Genomic DNA, 14,607 nt, shown 5'->3' on the forward strand with positions numbered 1-14,607 from the left:
TGTATCGGTAGCTGATTATGCACTTTTGGCTAGGCATGTCGATGGCCGATCCTTCACTTGCGGCTCTCCGTATCGGTAGTTAATCCTGCACTGGTTCATTTTCAATCGCGCGCGTTTTGTCTCGTCGCGTGCCGAATTCCCATTACATTTTTCGTCTACCGGTAGGTGCTGCCCCCGCGGGCAGCCACCAGGTTAGGCTATCAGCGCTAATATGACATTTATTGTCACAAGATATAGACAGCAAAACAATTATTCAAATAAAAAAAGGTTTTTAAGTTATTCTGTTACCTTCAACTTAATTGAAAGTTTCTAAATTCAAAAATCGACTACGATTTAATAGCTTATATTATAAATAACAAAGAAGAAATATTTGTATTTGATTATAACGTTTAAAATTTAAATAAATTAAATTAGACCAATTTTATGTATGAATCCATTGGTTACTAGTTCACTCAAAGTTGTGGTCTTTAATGTACGATTTTTTATGATTATATACATATTTATGTAACAGCTTACTATATAGCTGTTTCATGTAGTCAACAGATAAAAATAATTATTAAGTGCATATTACATTTATGAACTGATCTTTCTGATAAAAATTCAGCACATTTCATTTTAGTTTCACTAAATCTGCATTCATAATTTATAATATTTTCATAAGTCTTTTCATAAGTCAGAAACCAAAAATTTAAAGTAAATTAGTTTATTTCTAAATCATTAGCAGCTATTATGCAAGTATGAATATATTAACAACATGATCGACATTACGTTCTATACGAACTTTACAATGATAAAAAAGTTTGCTACGATCAATGAAATTATCTTTAACTCAAATTACTTATTTCACATGTACTCATTTAATATTTACTTTACGTAAGAAAGCAAATTCTGTGAATTTGAAAATATAAAAAATATTTTTTCATTACAAAACAATAATCTTTAGTCTTATACTAATCTTTAATCAATTTGATTTGTTTCAGTTCACCTTAATATAACGTGTCTTTAATTTAAAAAATCAATTTAAATTCAATATATATTAATTGGCTTTAAAAACTTATTAGTTTATTCGAGCATTAATAATTATAAAATATCCATACTTAAAATCGCCCACGATAATGAGGTACCCTGATAGGTCTCTTAACGCCCCCTCGAGTCCTTCCACTTCATCTCAAATTGCGTGACTATACAAGTTTGGGTTACGTGGTCGTTGACATACGAGACAGTGTTCACCTTTGCCCAGACGTAGTTGTCTCCTGCCTTACAACCCAAGATCTGCATAGTGCTGACTCCCAAATTCAGATAACTTACGTATCCGAGACATGCGAAAACCATGTCGCAGACGTCATATTTCGATACTATTCGCCAATTAACACATCTGCGTTCCGTTTCACCCCGATTTCACATAGCAGCAGTTGCGTTGCCTCGCATTTGTGTAGGTTTCCTTGTATTATACCTGTCGTTACGTCTTCGTGTTTTTTTTTTGCACTCCTCCAGCGCATTTCTGAAAGCTTTACACTCGCCAGAATCTGACTTGTGTTTAACATCTTTGCGATCGCCTCAACACATAGGCAACATATCACATATGGTCTTGCAGTCTAATCGACCGGATTTTCATCCACTCTCTACGGACCAGCGTTTGAGGGATGCTTTTTACTGCTCGTGTCTATTAGGTCCGAAAACTTGTTTCTTATAATCACCGTTTCTCACATGAAAATCTGTTTCTTATTCCCCGTTTCTCACACGAACGCGTATGTTATGTCGCTTATTTCGGTCACACAGCCCAGGTCCAAGTTCTCCAGATATGTACTGGAATTCATGACCTTGATCCGTGCATTTTAATACAGAACTTGTTGAAGTTGCTCTTGTCCCGGAAATCTCGTCATGGTGTTTTGTCGCTACGTAGCCGTAGCAGTAGCAATCCATTTTTCGTCTTACGGAAGTGCTTTACCTTTACTTTAGAGATTGTAGAATTCGTCATCGTTTTAATCTGTCTCAGTGTGCATTTTTCTGTCTATAGACTTGAGAAGAACTGCTTCCTCTCCCATCATTCCTACGTATCTTTTTTTTTCTGTGATCTTGAAGACTGTGTAGTGGCAGTTTTCAATTCTTCGACCGTGAAGTTTGGCGTTTTTGTATTTGTCTGTTTCATTTGTATCTGCTTTTGTCTCTGTCTCCTGAACGCTATTCCTCTACAGCCCTGTAGTCATGCTTTTTGAAGTAGAGTGTCACGCTTTTTTAAAAGCGGTAGCCTCATCTAGATTACTTCCTGTGGCTTTTTGTTGTATAATCTGTCTTTGATAGACGTCGACTAGTTCAGCCCTGATTTCTATGATTAATTTACGCTTAGTTTCATTTCTGTTCTTGTGTTCCTTTCTTTACAGCATTTTCCAGAAGACAGTTTAGACGATCGCACTTATTCCATGCAATCTTAACTGCCTCCTTTACTACAGCCGTTATACCTGTAATTACAATACTCTGTATCTTGGTTTGTTTCTCCATTTTTTTTGGCACTGCATAAATGCGTTAAGCTGCGCCTGGAGGTTCTGGAAATTATTGATCATTTGTTCATTATCTGAGGTATCAAAGTGTTTGACTAATATTTTGATACTTAAATGTGTCGTCGATGTATTAGGGTGTTGGGAACTGTCCTGCGTAGGTAGTACTAAGAAGCTTGTAACTTTTTATTTTTATCGTGCATAATTTTCTACTAATGTATTTAATGTGTATATCATGTGGTAGTCAAAATAGCTTACTCGTATTTTGATTCGGCGACACCAGTGATCGGTCCTCGATCGCCCCAGTAGTAGAGCGCCTCGTCAGTCCAGTAGTCTCGAAATACAACGACAATTATACCTATATAACCTTTGCTATAAACGTTGCTAGTCATTTTCGCTCTTACATCATGGATCCATGGACCCAGTAGGTATTATTACACGAGGTGAGATTTCTAGCTTATGTTATACCAATGTACAGAGTAGCCTTCCATGTCGGTTACACCGGGTTCGTGCCCCATCCTTTTGACGGCCTCACAGTGCCTAGTAGTGTTAACGTATTCTCCAGAATAGAAGCACGTACTTTTTCTTGATTATTTTTATTCTCTATCCTGACGTTCATCTGTTGAACCAATAAGTTACTCTCCATTTTTTTCCGTGAGATGCTTGTTTATAGAGCTTCCTTCTGATGCATTCATTAGAAATTTAACCGTTTATAGATCACCTTTCTCCTTGTTCCCTAGTAGTATTAGTTTATAAAGCGAATTTATTTATACCGCAGAGGCAAATTTAAGTCCGTGTAAGTGTGTGCACGCGCGCGCGCGTGTGTGTGTATGTGTGCACGCGCACTCGTAGCCAATAAGGAACTGGGTGAGATAAAAACTTACCTCTCTAAATCTCCTCCCTAACCAGGGTCGTAGATGATCTATCGAACGTCTCGTTCATTTCTGAGTATCACCTCTGGTCCATTGTTTTTGCCATTTAGTCAATATTGCCTCCCTTGCCGTGAGTGTTGCATTATCTCGTGTCATATCCGTGCTTTCCTCATATAACCGCTTAGCTAGCAGGTCTATGGGCCCGCAATAACCAGCATAGCTTCTTGCGAGACTATTTGATATGCTTACATAATATTAAGTACCTCTGTCTTTGTATGTTCAGTAACCATTTCCGGTATTTCTAAGACTTCAGTACGTCGGCTCTGGTGTCCATCTCATATAATAGGATAAAACAAATCGTTGACATCAAAAGTCTGTTTTTTCTGTTTCGGACGTTGTCCATGTAGGCGGTAAGAGATACACTCCGAGGCATCCTCTGGCTCAGCTAGTCATCTTAGACCACTTTATATAAGTCTGATTTCAGTTAAATTCCTGTGATGCCATTATCTCCCAGATTTCTTGTTCTTTTATTGTTTCATACGTCAAATGTCTGTCTCTGAAACAATTTCTCATCACTTTTGTCAAGTAGGAAGGAACCCGGAAGGTTTGTAAAGCCTCCTTGATATTCCTTTACCAAATAGAGTTATGGGGATTTCTGATTTCTAACGAAACCAACATTACTAATGGTCTACCTCCGTGGTAATTCCTTCTTGTACCCTTGACCGCTGGTTTTTTCTCCTATCGTGACCTACCTTTGCGGAAACTATGCCGATTGTCCTTAAGGCTTCGGGCGGCTGTTATAGCGTCCGTCAGTCTTATTCTTAGAAGTTCAAATACTTTGCTTGCCGTATCTAGTAGACTCAGTGATCTGTAAGAAGGCAAAAACTCTAGTTCTCCTTCACTGTACCTTATACAGAAGCACGAAGTGGGCCATTTCCCTGTGGTTAAACACGTATTCTATTTGTCCATTATTATTAATATTATTATTATTTTTTTTGGTGGTAAGCAAATCGAGTAATCCATTTTGAACTGTAGTATTCAAGTGCACTAGCCAGAGACCACGACTGCAGCCGACGCACTCACCCTGCTATGAATTGGACTCATCAATAATTGTCAAATTGGACAACTATATATATCTGTCAAATCATCTCACGTGACTTACCAACTAATCCCGCCTAATCTTGTTTCAGCAAGAAATTGCTTGGAAAAAATAGGATTATTTACCATTTATCTTCCCCAATGTGGAATTGCGATAGCATTACTTCACCATTAGGGATGTACTTTGTCATACATACATTCTTTGAGTCATTTATCACACATTCATCTGTACTTTTTGCTTTCACTTGCTCCATCGCATCATACCCGCGTCATACACAAATTCCAATTGTTTTCTATCCGTTTCCCATCGAAGCATTTAAAGAACCTATGTTCCATGTTGTCCCTCGGATGTTCGGATAGTGTGCATGGCGGGGTGCGAACTCTACTCATACGGTGATGCTAAACCCTAAAGTACCCGTGGCCCATAAGCATTTCTATAAGGTAAAAATTTAATTTCAAAATCCTTCCCTAACCATGACTGTTCCATTCCTACTCGCATCATCAGATCAGTGTCTGTTCTCTGTCTCGTTTGCAATATGAGTTCGATCTTGTGCAGTGCGAGATCCAATCCGTGCTTCCTCATCAATTTATTTATTTGCATCATCACAATATTGAGTAGTCGTTGTGCTAGTTCCGATGTTTCCGCCACTATCACGATTACCACGTTATCGGCGTACGCAACCAATGAACGATCTCCAGTGATCTTCGTGCTTGTCTGGCCATCCGCGGTATCAGATATTACTTTCCAATCTTGGAGGTAGTTGGCAACTATTCTTATCAAATATAGGGGTATAGCGAAGGTACAAAGAATATTCAAAATCTCATCTCACGGAATTAAACGCGTTTAAGTATCTAGGCCATGAGCACCATCAGTCTGGCTCCATAGCATGCCCGCCTTAATCTATCTACTGTTTCTGTTATCATATCTTTCTTATATCATCTTCTATAGACGAAGTGAGTATAAGCTCGTACAGCCTGCCCGCGGTGTCTAGTAAGCTAAGCAGCCTATGAGATGATGGTACTCTAGATATGATGTTTACTTCCTGGAATACTACCAGGTCCTGGCGCTTTACTAGTTTTCAATAGGGATGTCGCAATCTTAAGCTCCTTTTTGCTGAATTCTGGTATCATTACCCTTCATTATCCACAGTTTTTCATCTTAACGGATGAGACAGAAAAAAACCATTTACGCATGGTATATAGGTTCTTAATCTCCAGAAGATCAAAAGCACTCAGCCTCATCGTTAGTAATTTGTATCTCAAACCACATGGATCTCAATCTACCTTCTCACGTAGCATTTTCTAGCATCGGCTCTTGCTGCTCCTGATTGCTTTCGATAGCGTCTACTTAGTCGTCTTATATTCCTACGAAAGAAGGATCTACGTAGTTTCTACCTCTTTCTCGGGCATGGTATAGTCTTCTGCGGCGCTTTATGCATTTACGAGGTCTGTCCGGAAAGTATCGAGCCTACGTTTATATCTTCGCGCCATAGTGTTCGATCGACCTCTACCGGACAGAAACGTCAACAGTAAAGCCTCACGAATCTATTGGTTACTTACTGACACCTGCCGGACGTATACTTCATGCGCAGCGTGTCTTTGTTTATAGTGCCTTTTTCGCGTTCGTCGGATTTTGATATTGTCAAAAATGACTGAAAAACAAGATCAACGAATTTGCATCAAATTTTGCTTTCAACTCGGAAAAACGAATTCGGAAACTATTGAAATGATGCAAAAGGCCTTCGGAAGCGAGTGTATGAGCAAAACACGAATAAAAGAGTGGTATAAACGGTTCAAGGATGGTCGCACTTCTGTCGATAGTGATTCTCGTTCCGGCCGACCTTCGACGACAAAAACCGCAGATAATATTGAGCGGATGCAACTTGCAATCGAACAAGATCACCGTATGACTGTGCAAGAACTAGAAGAAGACCTTGGGATATCAAAAACTATCATTTCAGAAATTTTAAACGAAAATTTAGGAATGAAACGCGTGTATGAGAAATTCATCCCAAAATTGCTCACAGCAGAGCAGAAGAACATTCGCTTAGAAATCGCTCTGGACAATCTGGAAATGGTCAATAATGATGATAATGTGCTTAGAAAAGTTATTACAAGTGATGAATCATGGGTTTATGGTTATGATCCTGAAACAAAACAACAATCTTCACAAAGGAGGCATTCTGAACCGCCAAGACTAAAAAGAGCATGTCAAAGTCGGAGCAATGTTAAGTCAATGTTGATTATTTTTTTCGATTGTGAAGGTGTTGTACATTACAAATATGCACCAACAGGTCAGACAATCAATAAAGAATATTACGTTCAAATTTTGAAACGTTTGCGTGATGCAGTATGAAGAAAACGGCCGCACTTTTGGGAAAGTGGTGACTGGCTTCTCCATCACGATAATGCGCCAGCGAATTCATCCAATCTTGTGCAGCAGTTTTTGAGCAAACACAATATCGCATTCCTTCGACAACCTCCATACAGTCCCGATATAGCCCTGTGACGGTCCAGTCTGATTTGTCTCCTATTTTCCTCTGCAAAACGGCAACTCGTCACACATGAGACAATTAGAGAAAATCGGTAATTGAGCGTAGGCGCTTTTCACACGTATATGCAAATGTGTTAGGGCAACTCTGCGAAAACATTACCATATACGAGGTGTGATCAAAAAGTAAGGTGAATTTTTATTTTTCTCAAAAAATATTTATTTATTCATCAATTTTTATTTTATCTTCTTCAAAGTAATCCCCCTCGGATATAATGCACTTGTGCCAACGCTTTTTCCAATCCTCAAAGCATTTCAAAAAATCATTTTTTGTGATCTTGTTTAGTTCATCCTTCGATGCCGTCTTTATCTCCTCAATCGTGGCAAAACGCCGTCCTTTCATGGGCCTCTTCAGTTTTGGGAACAAGAAGAAGTCACAGGGGGCCAGATCTGGGGAATACAGTGCCTGGGGCATCGTTACTGTGTTGGTTTTAGCCAAAAATTCGCGCACAAGCAACGATGTGTGAGCAGGGGCGTTATCATGGTGCAAAAGCCAATTTTTATTTTTCCACAAATTCAGACGTTTCTGGCGGATTGCTTCGCGCAAATTGCGCATAACTTGCAGGTAATATTCCTTATTTACTGTTCTACCCTGTGGCAAGACCTCATGATGCACCACGCCCCTGCAGTCAAAGAAAACTGTAAGCAAAACCTTTACATTTGATCGAACTTGGCGTGCTTTTTTTGGTCTTGGTGATCCAGAATGCCTCCACTGGGACGATTGAGTCTTAGTCTCGACGTCATAACCGTAAACCCATGTTTCGTCACCTGTTATAACCCTGTTGAGTAAATCTGGATCATCGTTGACGTCATTCAGTAGCTCTTGGGCGATGCTCATGCGACGTTTCTTTTGGTCGAAATTGAGCAATTTCGGAACAAACTTCGCTGACACACGTCTCATGTCTAAAACACTCGTCAAAATTGATTGGCACGAACCAAATGAGATGCCAATATCATCAGCAATTTATCTAATGGTAATTCGACGATTTCCCAACACCATTTTCTTCACTTCTTCAACATTCTCATCAGTTGTTGATGTGCTGGGGCGTCCAGAACGAGGTTCGTCGTCGGTGTCTTCTCGGCCTTCTTGGAAGAGTTTATACCACTTGTAAACATTTTTTTGGCTTAAAGTAGACTCACCGTATGCCACTTTCAGCATTTCAAGTGTTTTGGAACATTTGATTCCATTTTTCACACAAAATTTAATGCAAACTCTTTGATCCATGTTTTTAGACAGCAGCAAATCGTGGAGCACGCAAAACACTTCTAACCTTGATGCCTCTCACAAACAAACCAAACATACTACAAAGCTGAAATTTGGAACGTATGTTCTAGACGAGTGTACCGACATAACCAAATAAAAAAGTCGAAGATCGAACGGACGTAGCCCGCTAAATTTCAAAATTCACCTTACTTTTTGATCACACCTCGTAAGGAGCGTGACGTCACGACCGTGGGAAAATTTATTGTTTACAACAGAAAATCGTTAATTATAAAGTTTTTTAAACGAACAAAAGTATTTCTTAGTTAAATTTGGTGCGCTGATTCTGAATTTCATGTTGATATAACTCTCAAATCGATATTTGTTAGTCAAATCTAATCTACAAGTTAACATTGTTAGTTATTTTGCAATAAACAATGATATTGTTATTTCGAGCATACGATTACAATCTCGACGTATTGAAACAGAAAAGCAAGAATTTGACACTTTGATAACTAATTACTCATTAAGTTATCAATAAATAAACAATTTATAATTTTTTTAAACAATTAAAATAACACGGTTAGATGGCAAATCGATCATAAGTATCTGTAAAATTGATGATTATGATTGTTACTAATTTGCTGATTTTTAAACCGCTAAAAAAGAAAATTGCAAATCTGTTTTTTAATTATTATTCAAAATTAGAGAGCAACATTAATCATCTTTTATATGGATAAGAATCTTCTAACCACAAGCGATTTTTCCATGTAAAAATTTTCCATAATTTTATTGTAAAAATGGCGTAATTTGATTATTAAATTGTATAGCTTATAACTTTAAGAGGCGATTTTTCCTAGAGATGTAATTTATGTTAAAAAATTCATCCTTTCCAGTTTAATTTTTTAAATCGCATAATTGTAATTTCGATCGAGCCATTTTGCGATAAAACGTGTACAAAATTTGCGTCAAAGACAAAAATAACGTTGTAGGGGCTACCAAGCGGAGAAAGGAGCCCATTTCGCATGTATAAATTCGCTCGTCGCTGCGGCAAAAGGACTCACTTTCCTACCTTGCTTAGCAGCGCGAGCACTGTGTAGAAATAAAGCCTCAGCTATTTCCTGAGACGAATTTCTTTTCAGTGGTTAGCCTGTTGAACTCCTTTCCTACTGATCTCTAAGAGCTCAACTCATGAGACTATTTCTCTCATGAGAAAAAAGCAGCCTTAGAGATCTTCCCTCCTGAAACATATCTATTGTTGAGAAGTCAAATTAAGTAGTAATCGCGGCGCTGTCGGGCCTCTCCCCGATAGATGCGATTGCTATCAATTGCACTTCGAAGCAGCTCATCGAGTTGGCAAGCCTCGTGGTTTGCCAATCGAAAGATTTTCTTTTGATTATTTAGATTGCGCGCGTGTCAACTTCTTGCTTTTCTCGGAGACGTTATTGCGAATTTAACGTAAAGAGTCCGAACTAGTATTTTAATAACGCGAGATACACTCAAACGTTACATTTGGCGCCCGAACAGGGACTCTTTAGAAGTTTGTTAACAGCTTTCGAGCGAAAGATCCTTGATTTGTCGCGTGCGTATTCGAATCTTTATAATGACGAATAGCCGAAAATTGAAGTTAGCGAAACGCAAAAATGCTGCATTGAGGAAAGAAGTGCAGGAATTGCGAGAACGAATAATAGTTATTATTTTTTAAACATAAAGTTAATTCGTAATAAAGAAAAATAACAAGTAATAACAGTTAAAAATTATTAATTTCAAAAGTGAAAGTTTAATATAGTTATTATTTCTTTTTTAATCATTTACAATTTGTCAATGAGAAAAGAAATTATAACAAATAATTGATTATATTAATAGTTATAAATCGTTATTATAGTCTCAATTCCTATACTTATAAACTGTTTACTTTTTTCAATTTTCACTTGTGGTTTAGTTTACTTTTTGTTGGTACTTTACTTTGCTGTACACTTTATCTTATTTACAAGTTTGTCTTATCAATGGCTCGAAGAAGATAAGTTATATCAAATCTACGCCCCTTACGATAATAAGACATACATATTTCATTATTCATAGTAGTTGAAGAAAAGTCAAGTATTTAAAAAGTTAAAGTTTTTTTATAGTGCTGGATTTATAAATAAACTTATTTCTATATTTCCATACAAATTTCTCGAACACGAAAATATAGTACATAACAAGAAAAAAAGTTTTTGTCTTTTACGTAAATAGTTATGTCTCTTATCATATATAATTTTATTCAAATAAAGTGTAATGACCCCGAGACGTTACACCTTAAGTTTCCCAACCCACGAACCTTTTTTCCTGACGCAATAAATCTGAGATGCTACCTCTCAAGTTCTTTAACCCACGAGTCTAGAAGTCTGCTTAACGATTACCCCAGACCATCCTATTCCAAAATCCTTACGCTACAACCCAATCCTCCACTCAGGAATACCTTATCCTTCGAGGCTTTGAACAGAGACCGTAATAGCTTAAAACTACAGAGCCAATTGATTCAGTTTACTTGATTTTTTTGTGGAAACATTTTCGTTTTTCTTTAAATGATTTTTTTAGAGATTGGTGATGATGATTCCTTGCAAAGCTATACCTATGCAAGGACCAACAGTAATCCACCATCATTGCCTAATCCCATCTCCCGTTGCAGTGTCGTACTTTTTTATTAAAGTCTTGGTGAAAACGCTCACCCATTTCTTCACTAAAGTCTCCAACATTCTCAGAAAAGAAGTCCTAGTGCGAAAAAAGGAAGTGCAACTTCAAGCTCATCTCACATTTCAAATTTTTTAAATTCTTCAGTATTATCGACACAATAATTTTGTAATCTGGATCTCTATTATTCCCTAAGAAATTTTCGTATCAGATAATAATAGTTTTCTCTTTATGAGTCTAGAAGTTAATTCTGCAGAATCTTTTGGAAGATTTAAATCACGAATTAAATCGTCCAAAGATTCATGATCAAATAACTGTGGTTTTTCCTCATAAGATGAATGTTCATCTCCACTGCTAACAACTTCATCTAGTTGCTTAATCTCAGCAGATTGCAGTTTCTGTAACTAAGAAATAGACCTCTCAGGACTTGTAATTGTAGCATGTTCAGCAGGTATAAATATTTTGATTTGTAAACATGTGAAATATAACTGTTAAAAACGTATGATCGAATTCTATCTAAAGACTAGGTTTTCTTTTGTCTTTTGTAAAATTATTCAACTGCAAAAAAGAGTATTTATATCTTGATTTTGTTTTAGATTCAAACATGAAGATCAATCCTTTGAAGGTAGTCAATTTATTATTAGCATATTTTCAAAGTTTACAAATACCAGATAGCGAGATTAATTTCAAAGAAATTAAATTGTCAATAGTTGAAAGAAATATTAATAGATGCCGTGTATGAGTTTAATGATATTGATATGATTGTTGAAGAGACGTTAAATTTTCATGAAGATTATTAAGATACTGATGCTAAAATAATCGAAGATGAAGTTCAACATCACTTTCCTGATCCTGATTTTGCACCAACAAATCAGTGCGCAAATGATGATGAAGAAATCACATTTGATTATAAACAAAGAGCCGTAGAATTTTGGAGGAGCGGAAAAAACAAAAACTTAAAACTGGATACTGAACAACATAGATTCAAAAAAGTTTCATCTATAAGTCAACTAAACGTTGGGCGAAAACAATTAATAAAAATGGAAACTTACCGAGAAAAAATTGCCCAAATTTGCCAATACACGTTTGATAATTTAAAAGCCGCTATTGCAGCTGGTACGATAGTGCATGATCGAGATATAAACGTATATTTTTATTTGTCATAAATTATGTTTGAGCTACAGATATATTTTATCAAAAAAAAATGTGTAGAAATCAATTATTTTAAGAAAAAGCAACTGATAAACTCAAATCTCCCAAAGTTATGTCTATTAGCCTACATTTGGTTGGGTAAGGGTGGTTTATGGGGGTTTGGTGGGTTAGAGGCAGGTTGGTTAGTTGAGGTAGCTCGCTCTGACGTAGGATTAAATTATTTCAGGAAATAACAAACGACTTAACTCGTGTTTTCCAGCGTTAGGAGGTTTAACCTGCTTGTGTTTCAGTAAGTATGGTTTATAAGGGTGGTAATTAGATAGGTTAGGGGTAGGTGGATAAGAGGTATGTTATACAGCTGGGATAACTCGCTTATGGTGTAAAATTTAATTATTTCAAGAAATAACAAACGACTAAAGTTGCTTTTCACAGGATTAGGTGGGTTAGCCTGCATGTGGTTCGGTAAGGGTGGTTTATGGGGGTTTGGTGGGTTAGAGGTAGGTTGGTTAGTTGAGGTAGCTCGCTCATGCATAGGATTAAATTATTTCAAGAATTAACAAACGACTAAACTTGCTTATCCCAGGGTTAAGTGGATTAACCTGCTGATAGTTTGACGGGGGTGGTTTCTAGGTGGTGAAACACCCTTTAAACATATTTTTTTTTTAAATCCGGAAACACGTCAATTTAATTTTGATATTTTCTCATTATCAGTGCGATTTTTAAATCACTCGAGCTGATTTACTACATTACATGTCGTAAAACAGTACAAAAAATAGTGTATTTATCCCTATTAAAAAGGGGGTTGCAATCCTTCGGTATAAATGTTATGCCCTTAAAAGCGCCTTTTTATAAGAAATTTGTTAACATTGAGTTTACTGAAAAATATTAATTTGATGCTGAGAAATATTAAAAAACTGATTTTAGGAGTTGATTTTCAAAGTGGATTTCACCCCTTAAAAGCCCTTATGGGCCGATAAAAATAGCACGTATCTAATTTTTATTCAAGTACTACAACATATCCCAAAATCATTCAAATCGGTGAGGTCGGGTTGGGGTGGTTCCCTTGTCAGTGCGTCTTCTAAAGATTCTAGCTTGTCATCCAAATTTTTAATTGTATAGTTGGACGTGAAGTAAACGCTGATGGAAGTAGTCATACCTACTTTGACTCATACGAAATCACCTTCTGATACTAAACCACGTATCTTTGATTATGCGAATCCTTTGACCCACATAGCTGATATATCCGACGTATTCGCGAGTCATTTTGGTATCGACGTTCAATCTTTACATTGTTCGCTGATGATCATAATATGCGCGTTGCCTTATGTTCCTATCTGTGGTAGAAGCAATTGCGCTACTTCGAAGTTACGTAGATTTTCCTACAGTACTACCTCCGTGTGCTAACCAACTTCCGGTATTCTTCCAATGCAGTTTTAAAAACCAATCATTTGTCGGGGTCCTGCAAATGTTTGGTTTTCTCATGCTTTGCATAGGAGTAGAAGAAATATTTATGTCCGTGGTTTTAATCGTACAGTTCTTCTTGGTGTGACCCCCGAACCACATTTCCAGTAGATCTCATTTGATCTATTCCCTTACACTCTTGTCTCATATGGCCACAATCAAGGCAACGGAAACAGCGGGAAACCGATCTTTTCTCTAACGTGGTAGTTCGCCCATCCAATTTTTCGGAGTCCTTTCTCTAACAGCGCTCTACTCGCGCTCCCACCCACTTCGCATATCACGTTGTATTATTTTCTACTGTTTGACCTGAAAATGTGCATACGGGGATACTTTTCAGCGCGTCCGCAACTTCCTTAACCTGCGAACTGCAATCCAGATTAAGGATTTCCAGGTGGATACCGTTCATTATATCCCTGACTTTTGTCTCCAACCCCAAACTCTGACTTACTGTTGCTAGAAAAGTCTGCCTGTGGGCAGGATTCTCTATAAACGCAATAACGGCCTCCTTCTTCGTCTTATGATGGTCTTCTATCTTTATGTTTGTCGCTCCAAAGTTGACATTTTTCTTTATTTCGCGAAGGGTATCTGCTTAGGACTTTTCTGTGCGATTGATGAGTATCGCGCTCCTGTCGTCTATTATTTTCCTATTTTTCATTTTTGCCTTCTTTTTCTTTTCAGGTCTGACGTTTGTCGCTATCAAACTAGCTATCCTGGTCATCAGTGTCCTCGGTGTGTTGTCTTGTCCTTGCGTCTGTATTTATCACTGTCTCGTTTTCGTTTTCGAGTCGTCTCTATAAAGTTTACCGATTTGCCTTTACGTTTTCTCAAGATTATCCTATTCCATCTATCGGCCAGGATACCTATCTCGATGTAACCATTGTTCTTTTGGGGACTATTGCTGAATTGATCTCGCGGACGTTTCTGTCTAGAAGTAATTGTCTCCTTGGTGACTTTCTCCGCAGAGACTCTTTAATTCCCTCAAATTCGGATCGTATATACTACGCACGCTCTCTAATGATCGCTATATTACTCGTGATAACTGAGCTAATGTTTCTCTACTCCTTCTTTTACTCTTCCATTTTTTAACCGCTTTATAGATGCTTT

At 37.4% G+C, this 14,607-nt stretch overlaps 1 long non-coding RNA gene across 1 annotated transcript in view; it reads left to right on the forward strand.

Moving 5' to 3' along the window:
• Positions 1–14,607, forward strand: part of LOC131666856 (uncharacterized) — a 223,722-nt gene that overhangs the window by 85,614 nt on the left and 123,501 nt on the right. The gene's annotated exons all lie outside the window — the stretch shown is intronic.

The sequence above is a fragment of the Phymastichus coffea genome, unplaced genomic scaffold, assembly GCF_024137745.1.
Source record: "Phymastichus coffea isolate CEN01 unplaced genomic scaffold, Cenicafe_Pcof_1.1 PCOF00004, whole genome shotgun sequence".
Classification (NCBI taxonomy): Eukaryota; Metazoa; Arthropoda; class Insecta; order Hymenoptera; family Eulophidae; genus Phymastichus; species Phymastichus coffea.